Genomic DNA, 11,390 nt, shown 5'->3' on the forward strand with positions numbered 1-11,390 from the left:
CAGTAAAAGTACATGCAGACTCTACTTAAGTAGAATATGCTTACTATTGTAAAAATAAAAAATATAGTTTTAGTATACTCACTGAAATTGTACAGTCTCTAAATACTTACTTTAAAGTGTAAAACCAAACAGTAACCATAGGTCAAGTCCTGCAGCTCTTTTTGCCACAAATAATTCTCACGATTATCAACATTCAAACACCTTATTTCAGAAGATCTGAAAACTTCTTTTTTCTGTCATATGTCCATACAGGCGGGAGAGTGGTTTATCATTACCTTTTATATTATTTTAGCCTCTATCCAGATGATGACAAATTAACCAAAAATACAATCAAACAAAATGTAAGCAAGTCTCCTAATGTGTTAAAAATATAGCTGCTGTTTTTAAAAGAACTACCTTTTTGTTTAGCTTTTAAGTGAATTGTTATTTTAATCAGTTTAGTCTATTTTATTATTATTTTTATTTATTTACTTGAATTATTTAAGTCTGTACTCATTTATTTAAAAAATGCCAATTTTTAAAAATTTTTCAGTTCTGTTTACCTACCAAGGCACGTTGCTTTTTTTTTTTAACTCCTTTATGTATACTTATGTATACATAAAGGTATGTATACTTATTTGATTTTCTACTTTTAATATTTTAATTCCAGTGTTTTCTTCAGGGGGATGCTACACGGTGGTGGTGGCCTCTGCGGTCATGGTGGGTCCCGGTGTGGACAGATCCCCAAGATATTGTTTCCTCACAGCAGTTCTTTGTGCGGATTTTTTTGTGATTACTCTTGTCCAGCATAACAAATACAAACCAGAATTCACCTTGACTGACTTATTCGTGAAACTGCCAGTGGCAACAACAGTTCCAAGACAGACTGACAGGCAGCACAGAGATCTTCTTTTAATGTTATCGTGACTCACACAGACACACCTGGTAAGTGGAAAAATTCCCACACACTGCATGTCAGCTTGTGTCAAAAATGGTGGCAAAACAGACACAGAATCAGCGATTTTGTTTATGTGAACAAAGTTTGGCTGGTTTCCATACAACATGATTCAGATTACCACTGTGCCTTAAAGCAATACAAGGTTTCTGACCTTAAAACTCTTGAGTTTGCTTTTGACTCATTTTGGTAGCACAGTGACATTCATTGTATACAAAGAGTCATTGGTGCAATGACTAATTTAATTTCTCAAAGAGACCAATGTCAAGACTTTTCACCACTTATTTTTAAACAGAAAACATATTTAACACATTAAATGCTTTCTGTACCTATAGGAAGAAAGCTGTCCTGTAGGAAGACAGAATCCCACCACATTTTTACTGTATGTACAGTTATATTTTCCTTATGGGTTTTGTATCTTGAAATACATCTTATAAAAGTCAGAGAGTTTCAGGAACAACTTCGCCTGCTTTCATGGTGCAGAAAGAGGGAAAAAGTCTAACTCTAGCACCCCTGGCTTCCTGTTATTCTGACATCATTTTAGAAACTTTTCAGTGCACTGGCATTTAGTGAAAATTACTTGGATTGATATAGTTTTTTGATTATTTGCTTTCTTGCTCCATTTTGTTAAGACTTAACTACTCGAAATCCAGCCACTCTCTTCGTGAGATGATGGGCTTGTGTCCTCACATAATGTTTTATTTAAAAAATTTTTTTTTTTTCGTATGTAAATAGAAAAGCCGTTGACTCAACATAATTTTTCAGCGTGATCTACCATCTGTGTGTTACTGCAAGTAGTTTAAATGGAAAATCTCTGAACTTTCAAAAAGAAACTGGTGTTGTCACACATCTACCTTCGAGACAACCAATCACATCCACAGAAAAAGCCAAGAAAATGTTTTAACTGACATTAATCAGCTTTTGGTTAAAGTTAAAAAAATAAATAAATAAAGCTGCACCTACACACACAGTATTGCTTCCAAGAAAATCCTTCTCAGTGTGAAAGTCAGGCAACTTTTTTGACAGAACTGACTGTGCTGATATAACAGCTTCCCATCCTTCAATCTGCGGGAGGAGCAGCTCGATCAAACTCAACAGCAATGTCCTGGACATGAAACATCTAGCCACTCTTCAGTGAAAAGCACTTTGTTCTTCAAGTTGGCCACATCTTGAGGTCTGATTGGGTCTGGTCAAAAACCATTTAGTTCTATATCGTTATAGTATGCTCCATAATATGTACTGACATATTTATTCCTCAGTATAGATAGCAGGTAACTTGACATTTATGAGCCAACATGAAAAAAGTCCTGTTTGCAAGGTTGGCACTAGCACCAACTTGATCAAATTAGCCATTGTAACATAAAGAAACCAAAGAGATAATGCCACAATCTGACAGGAGAACCCAAAACCACCTGAGAGTATTAACTAGACTCCCTCAGTCTAGGTAATACTGTTTTAGAGTGCTGTCAAATTACTCTTTTGCTGTACATAAATTAGCCTCAATTAAATTTAGAATCTAAGACCTGGGAGAGAGAACCAGAGGGAAACAACAAATATGGGAAGACATTTGGAAAAATTCAAGCAACCGATCCAGGGTGCAACAAAAAATATTACATTTACAATGTTATTTATTGCATGATTGTCTTTCCGAATTTCAGGCTCCCATGTTTTCTTTATTGTGTGTTCAGTGCAGAATAAATACAGGCAGCCTTCCAACCTGCTGATGATGCTGCTGTGTGCACTAGAGATCCTGGAGGCAGTCCAGCATGAACTGCAGATCATGTCAGGATCCCTGCTTCTCTATTTACTCCATTGAGTTTACTTCTAAAACCCTGACAGAATACCAGAACACATCCTGATCGGTGTAACACACACTGACCATAACTTTTGGAGGTCCAGCCTAGACCATCTCAGTGTCAATATGTTTGCTTTGATGCCCTGACCATCTGGTGTGTAACAGTAGAGTGACAGGAAAGGGTTCAGAGTGACAGGATGGAATGACATGCAGCAATGGGCTCCAGGCCAGGACATAAACCTAGACCTTGTGTGGTGAGAAGCTGGAGAGGATGCTCAACCAGTTGAGCTACCCACTTTTTTTTGTGTGACTAAATAGGAATGGCATCATGTTAACAAAGACGTGTTTTTGCAACGATGAGGTGTTAATTATGTGTGAAAGGGGCCTTAGCATTAATATATTTACAACCACATTTGTCTAAAAATCAAAGCTAATCATATAATTTAAACTACATTTAAAAGTATCCACAGTATATCAGCAGTAAGATCAAAATTAGGGTATTTTTGTCTTATTATTAGTTATGAGTGAACTGTTGTCTCATCATGACAAGTTTTTTTTCACTAAAAATGACATAACCCAGTGATTAATTGACAAACAACAAATTTAATAGTTTAATTTCCCCTATTGTTGCCATTAAGACAGCACAAAACCACAAAACAAACAACAAAAAAGTTATCCTGGGTAGAAATATAAACGTGTTTTTCAGGTAAAACGCTGACCCCTTGTGGTAATACTTTATTTTTTTTATTTTTTTTTTTAAACCAGCGTTTTTAAATCCACCTTTACCCTGTTCACTTGCAGATGAAATGGTGTTGTCATTCATTCATTCATTCATTTATTTATTTATCCATTCATTCATTCTCTGTACTGCTTAGTCCAATTCAGGGTCACGGGGAAGCTGGAGACTATCCCAGCAATTAGCCGGGAGAGGCAGGGTACACCCTGGATAGGTCATCAGTCCATCACAGGACTTGCTGCTGTGTGTGCCTAAAAATGAAAGAGATGAAATGAAAGAAATGAAAGATATATTTTAATTAATTAAGAATTCAACTTATGGGGCAAAAAAACCATTACAAAAGCAAACTCAAAGCAGTAATGTATTGAATTCCATAACTTGAAAACAAAGGTAAACTTAAATAAGTTCTAACAATTTCCCTACTTTTATAACAGACTTTACTCTCTGTTTGCTACGTCAGTGAAGCATGAAGAAGACTGGGGAAAGACGTTTCTCACAATCATCTGTTATGAAACCTGGTGTAGCACCATCAATAGCTCAATCTGTTATGGTGAGTTAGTTAAACCAGGATGGTTGAGCAGTAATTGTATAACAGAAAAGGTGTGTTTGGTAGGTCCTGACTGTGTTGAGAATCCAGTTTTGAAGTTATTGTGGCCCTCATCTGTATTCTCCCATTCCCTCCCACTCTCAGGATAATCCTGACCGAAACATGACTCCTTAGTAACACGAGAGCCTGAGGTACACGAACATGAGAGCTCAGGTCAGAAACGCAAACAAAGATCCTCACAGAATACTGGGGACCTTTCAAGTCTTCAGCAACAGATACGATTGAAAGAAATGCAAAGAGGAGAAGGTAGTTGGTGAATTAAATTACTGTTAAAGAGAATTTTAGGGCTGGATTTCCTTATGTCAGGTGCCACCTGAACTTATCCAAATAAAATCTGCAGTGATGTGTGTTAGTAGGGTTTAATAGTGTTTCATCAAGCTTGATTACTGAACTCTTTTAAGAAGTGGACCTAAACTATTTCAGCAAAGCACTGACTGAGTCAGCAATCCCAGACTACTGATTGTCGCTGGTCATTGTTAACTTTTTGTGTAAAATTAATAGATTTTTTTAATGTAGATACAAAACATTTAAATGTAATGAAATGTTCATACATCATCCTTTAACACGTTTGTTTTGTCAAAAAACCTACCTAATTTACATTTCATGGAAAACTTCTCCTCATGTCATCATCTCATGCTTCACACCTAGGGGGAGACACATTCATATTTTTCAAGACTTCAACATGGTAACATTTTATCAGAGCATGAAATAACAATATTTTATGCATTGCAGCAGTGGTGCCCAAGTTCAGTCCTCAAGATCTACTATCCTGGAACTTTTAGATGCAACCCTTCTCCAATACACCTGAATCAGATGGCTCAATTCCCTCATCCACATGTCATTCAGCTCTGCAGATGCCATTCATTTGATTCAGATGAATTGGGGAAGGGTTGCATCTAAAAGTTGCAGGATAGTAGATCTTGAGGACTGGACTTGAGTACCCCTGCATTACAGCAAAGGTGTCCAGCTCCAGTCCTTGAGGGCTGCAATGCTGCAGGTTTTAGATGCCTCCTTAATCCAACAAACTTGATTCAAATCATATGGCTCTCATCAGCGGTTGTTGTCAAGTTCTGCCCAAGCATCTTGACCCATCAATCTGATTCAGGTGTTCTGCAGGAAACATCCAAAACCTGCAGGACAGCGGCCCTCGAGGACTGACTTGGGACACCCCAGCGTTACACGTTGTAGTTTACTAATTATGTAGTTTGCCCTCCAAGTAAAGTCAGACAAAGACATCTGCTGCTGAGGGTTGAAAGGTTGAAAGTTAGAAAGTGTAACTCGGGTGCCAGTGTGTGTGTGTGTGTGTGTGTGTGTGTGTGTGTGTGTGTGTGTGTGTGTATCTTCCTAATCCAAAAGTGATAGTTTCCTGATTTGTCATTAGTCCCTCTGTATATCTTCTTCCTGGTTTCCTTTTCTGTCTATTCATTGCTTGTTGCTGTTAGTTGTTTCCGTCTTGATCGTTAGTGTTTGAGTCTTTACGTGAGTTTAGTCTTATGTTGATTCACGTTTTGGTTCTGTCTGGTTTGTTCGTTTAATGAATAAAAGTTCTTATGTTATTGTTACTGAAGTGTTTATTTTGAATATGAAAGTAAAACCGTGAATTGTGAACCAAAGAAAAGAGCATAGGCTCTAAATGGAGTTTAGCAGGAGCAGGAGTTGAATTTTTAGAGTTGGTTTTGGGGAAACGAGTCTCAAGAATCAAAGATCCCTGCTGTATTCACAGTTATTGATTCTTTAGGTGATAAAAATTTATTTTGGCCCTTGAAACTTGCTCATGAATCACTGAAGTGAGCTCAAACTTTACTCCAACCAAGAAAATACTAGCAGTCATGTATTCTTCTTTGGGAGATGCTAATCTGTCATCTTTTTAATTTTCTAATTTGAAGCCTCTTGATATGTAAAAACCCAAAGCATGGCTTCTTAGGTATGTCTTCTCCTGCTGGCTCGTTTGCCCCGACAGTTTCACAACATGACTGTAAGTTACTGTAATTTGGTATCAGTCTGAACTCCTCCATCACTTCCTGCTAATTAAAAAAATGCAGCTAGCATCATTACCTGAACAAAAGGGCATGAACACACCCCTGTGCTTGCACTTTTTATATTAGTTACCTCCAAATCCTGACTGAAAACTTTCCTCTTTGTGACAGTCTTTGTAATACATCACATATAAATGACACATTTTAAAAAAACATAGTTTTCAGTCATAAAATATACCAAAATAAGTTAAATAGCAGCACATGGAGAATGGTGTATTATCAAATTATTATTATATTTTAATTACTGTGTGGGAGCATAGGACAACACAGAGATGATTTACTGCCACTGATTCTATTAAAGAAAAGCTCTGAGTAATTTTCATATTGTGACTAAACAATTACTTTTTTCAGAAATAAATACTGAATGTTGAGGCATGAATATTTAAACTTAAAAATGTAACTGAGTAATAGACTTATATACAAAAGAAAATATTAAGTATTGCCAGATAATCTCCTATAGTTTGCTTTAGCTCAGAGGATATTCACCATAAAGGTTTTATATTAAACATTATGGACAATGGATGGGTTTCTCAGTGGTTTGTTTTGAATTATGGATTTTTTTTTTTTTTTTTTTTTTTTGCCAAACAAGTTTTAAAGTTCACCTCATTGTCTTTAAATGAAAAATGATATTGTGACAATTTTAAAAAAATTATTCATGTTTTTGCAATTAATGCTGAAAAATTAATTTATAATAATTAAAGTATATAACAATAATTTACTACAGTGGATAGTATGTCGTAAATTTGAGAAAGGGGTAGATTCAATAAGAATTTTCCTCTTACTGCTCTTCTTTGTTTATAATATGAACTGCGATGCTTTAATGTAATTCTTTTCTTTTTCACTTTTTCCACTTTTCAACTCTTTCTTTCTTTCTTTCTTTCTTTCTTTCTTTCTTTCTTTCTTTCTTTCTTTCTTTCTTTCTTTCTTTCTTTCTTTCTTTCTTTCTTTCTTTCTTTCTTTCTTTCTTTCTTTCTTTCCAGTTACCCAGGTACCAGGTAATGTACGTGGATGTACACTGGTAATAGGGGGGGGTACTGGGGTTTTCTCTGTGTTGATCTACGTTGATCTACAGGTGGTTCTGTGGAAATTCTCTGTAATCCTTGTCATTTCTATAAGTGATGAGATTTTGTTTGATTTATCTACTTAAGGAACTTTTACTCCCACGGCAGTAACACCACTGTCACCTTTCATAACCTTTTTACATGCGCAAACATGGCAGCAGCAATACAACAGAAGTGATGACTCATACAGACACACCCATTTTCAGGTGAAGAAAACCACACCTTAGTTATCTGTTAACAGAACATATTATCACTTTTTCTTTTATTAAGGATTTCATATTAAATGTTTGCCTGAAGGAGTCAAACCAGAGGTTGTTTATTGCAAATAGACAACAGTTGCTTGAACAAATCTTGTCTAATTTCATCTCTGAGACTGTTGACATGGCAACCAATAAACATGATCAGACACGTTAAATATCATCCCAAACATTAACTTGCTTGTGCCTGTCTGCCACTCCTTAGTCAATACATGTTGTAAATCTTTAGATGAGAACAAACATGGTTTGGTTTTCCCTTTCCCAGTTATGTAGCTACTGTGCATGTAAAAGATCTGAAAAGTCAAATAGAAAACCATGATCCTTAATTCACTTAAACTTCTTTTACCTGTTGGAATATTATAAATCACTGGCTTGGTTAGTTTGAAACATTTAATTCTATATTCTATATTTTCACTTCATGTTGTTAATATGTTAAATTGATCACATTTTTCACTGGATATCAGTTACAACAGTATCTTTCACAGTTGGTCAAGATCTCCCATGCGAACATGACAGTGAACTGGTATCTTCCCTCTAATCTACCACATCAGTAGCTTGTTGGCTTAGTACTTGCAGGTGAGAAAAAATCAGTTTGTTCTTGGACAGACAAATAATGTTTAATGAACTTGGCAAACCGGTTTGACCACATGGAGCTTGTTTTGGAAGGGTTGTTGTCGCACCACACCCGATTTTCAGACCAGGACAGAAGAGTATGCTTCCTTGTGAGACTCCACACAAAAGCTACAGAGAGATGATGAAGGGCAATCAGTAAAAATCTACAACAAAAACACCAGCAACAATCTGGAACCTCCACCAAACACCATCTGCAGAGGCTTAGGTGTTCCTGGAAGTGAAACAGAGACAACAGCTGACTTGCTGCTCATCCAGGCAGACTCGAACCAGTGATCTGTCTAGTAAATGGGTCCAGATCCTCATATTTTTAGTCCAACATGTTAAACTACTGTATCACTAGATGTCCGGAGGCGCATACTAGTGCTAAGTAAGGCTCAACTAGAGCAAAGAAAGAAAGAATGCATACACACTGATTAATCCATTGGGACAAAACATGTGGAATTTCACACAAAGCCCTTTACACATATCAGTTTTCCCTTATAGGTGAAACTAGACATCTTCGTTAACTTGCTGCTGTTCCTCCTTGGTAATTTACACTTACTCTCAGAGGTGTCTCACAGTCCTGCATCACTGTTTGCTGCCACACGTAAAGCCATTGACATGAAATCACCTGATAGATGACATCGCTGCTGGTTAGACTGGCAAGTTCCAAGATGACGTCTTGATGAGTGAAAGCATTCGATACTACTTTCATTGCTGCTCTGATGCTTCAAAGCACTGGATCAATGTCTGTTATTTCACGCTTCACATAAAGCCACATAAGTCCTGTCTTGAGACAACATGTTGACCCACTAGAACCACTAACCTGCAATTCCATTTTAATTCTGTGGGTTTATCAAGTCATTTATCAGCAATTTAAACATGAAGTAACAAAATTCAGTACTGTCCAGTTCAGTCCAGTTAACTGTGACTGCATTATACCAACTCATAAAGATTTAAGGGAATCAATGAATATTTTTAACAGCAGGAGACCTCCAGCAGAGCCAGACTCAGGAGAGTCCATCTGGTTTGACTGGTTGGAGAATGAAAAGCCAGAGGTCAAACACAGCAACACCAGGGGAGAGCAAGAAAAAAGGTGCATGACTGCTTCAGCTGCCTAGGTTCAGAAAGGGGCCAACAGGGTTTGCTTTTCACATGTGGGAGACTTTATTTATCTGTGTACATTTAGATAAAAACACCATCAAAAACCATAAAACTGGATAGAACAGGTAATAAGGGATTAATAAAGTATTTCTGATCTGATCTGATCTAATACATCAGTTCTGGGAACAGAAACATGTAATGAAAGGAAACCTGAACTGGTGTGTATAGGTTTTGATTCAATAAAATATTCCATTTCAGTTGCATTTAATTATGGAAAACTTGCACATTTAATTATGGAAAAACATTGCCTGTACCTGCTCTTGTTTTAAATGGGGAAACTTGGACTGGGTGTGCGCAAAACATTTTTGTTATTGTGGTTCGGCAGTGTCTTGAAGACTTGTTAGGCTCCATGTCTTCTCTGGGTGCGACATGAAAATGGATTAGTGCTATTATGACTCACTCGTCCCACTAGTTTTCATACTCTGTGTCTAAAAGCAACACTCTGTTAACATACAGTCCTATATGTTCTCCTAAACTACTTTGACCCACAAATTGAATGTTATTTTAAGCAGAAAGCAAATAAAAATGCATTTTTAAGATATATAACATATTATATGGTGCTATTTAAAAAGTAAAAACTCATCAGGTCTGGTGTAATCAGTGCTTGAATTATAATGAAAGTGTATGGGAAGTTAAAAAAAAAACCCAAAACAAAACGAACAAAGAAAAAATAAAATAAATAAATAAATAAAATAAAAAGGTATGTTTTTTTACTCCTTTCATTAGATATTACATGCTAGTTAGGGTTTGTTTTGTGAGGCCGGATAAAGTAGGAAGAAGCACTCTGAGTTGTGGCACATCATAAATATTGTGCAGTCATGTTTACATCAACTAAGAATTATTTGATCTACTCTTTCTTTCAAAGACACATAAACCATTTTACACACTTTATCATCTTATACCTCAGCTAATCTAAAAGCCATAATACGTTTCAACCAAAAATCCATAAATCGGCTCCAGATGTTACAGAACTCACTACCAGGAAGGGCACATTACACCTTTTGTAGTTTCCCAGCACGTTTAATTTAGTATACAGTAATAGCAGTACTGCATGGTTGAATGTGATATGTAGCGTAAAAGTATTGTCAGTACTCAAAGTGCTATATAAGTACAGTCCATTTACCATTTTAAGATCTTACTCATAGCTTTTAAAGCCTTACAGGATCTTTCGCCCTCTTATTTATCTGACTTTTAGAACCACATGAGCCTCCAGATATTTAGATCTTCTGGAAAATGACTTTTATTCTTTTCAGAGACATATTAAGACCAGAGGTGATGGAGTCAATAGAGTTTATGTCTCCTTTTATACATCTTTATCTGACAGCCTTTCCAGATTCTACACGATTTCACTGATTTTATGTATTGATTTGTTTGATTCATGCCCAACAACTTTATTTTTGACTATTTGCAATTAATCTTAATAATGTGGGACAAAGTATAAATGTATTTGTTAATTTTTATGATGAAATAATTTGTTATTGCTGTTCTCATACAATTACCATGGTTTTTAAACACTTGCAGACAGCCTTTAACAGTATCCAGTCCCAGCTCCTTCAACTCAGGCTGGTTTTAAGTGCAAACAAAACCAAGGTTATGTTGTTAGATAAAAAGAAGGTTCCAGCATATTTTCCTTCTCTTATATCTTCTGAAGGAATTCATATTGAAGAATTGCGATCAATGGAAGTCTTTCATTTAACGTATTGATCACCTGACAAAGAAACTGAGGCTGAGGTTATTTCATTTATAGATCTAGTTTTTGTTCATTGTTATCTTACTTATCTGATTCTAAGTTACATAAACAGTGTAGTTTTTTTATGTATTTTGGTTGTTTTTGCTTTATTTTAATTTAATCTATTGCTTTGTGAAGCACTTTGTTACATTAGTTAAGAAATGTAAATGGGGTTTTAATCCGTATACATCAAATAATGACAGATAAATAAGAAGGAAATTTGGGACGCGGCAGCACTTACATGTATTAAATGCAAGTGTAGTAGCTATCATGAATTAAGGTAAATAAATAGAGTCACATGAAGTAAAAATAAGGTGACAAAAACGTGACGTAGGGTACAAAGTGACACCAGTATAGGCAGTCCAACATATTGCCCAAATTTGTTACTTATTTTGATAATAAGATGAACACAAAGTTAAAATAAATTAAACTGAGGTAAAAGTTATGGCTTTTCTCTGT

This window comes from Melanotaenia boesemani, chromosome 14 (genome assembly GCF_017639745.1).
Source record: "Melanotaenia boesemani isolate fMelBoe1 chromosome 14, fMelBoe1.pri, whole genome shotgun sequence".
NCBI lineage: Eukaryota > Metazoa > Chordata > Actinopteri > Atheriniformes > Melanotaeniidae > Melanotaenia > Melanotaenia boesemani.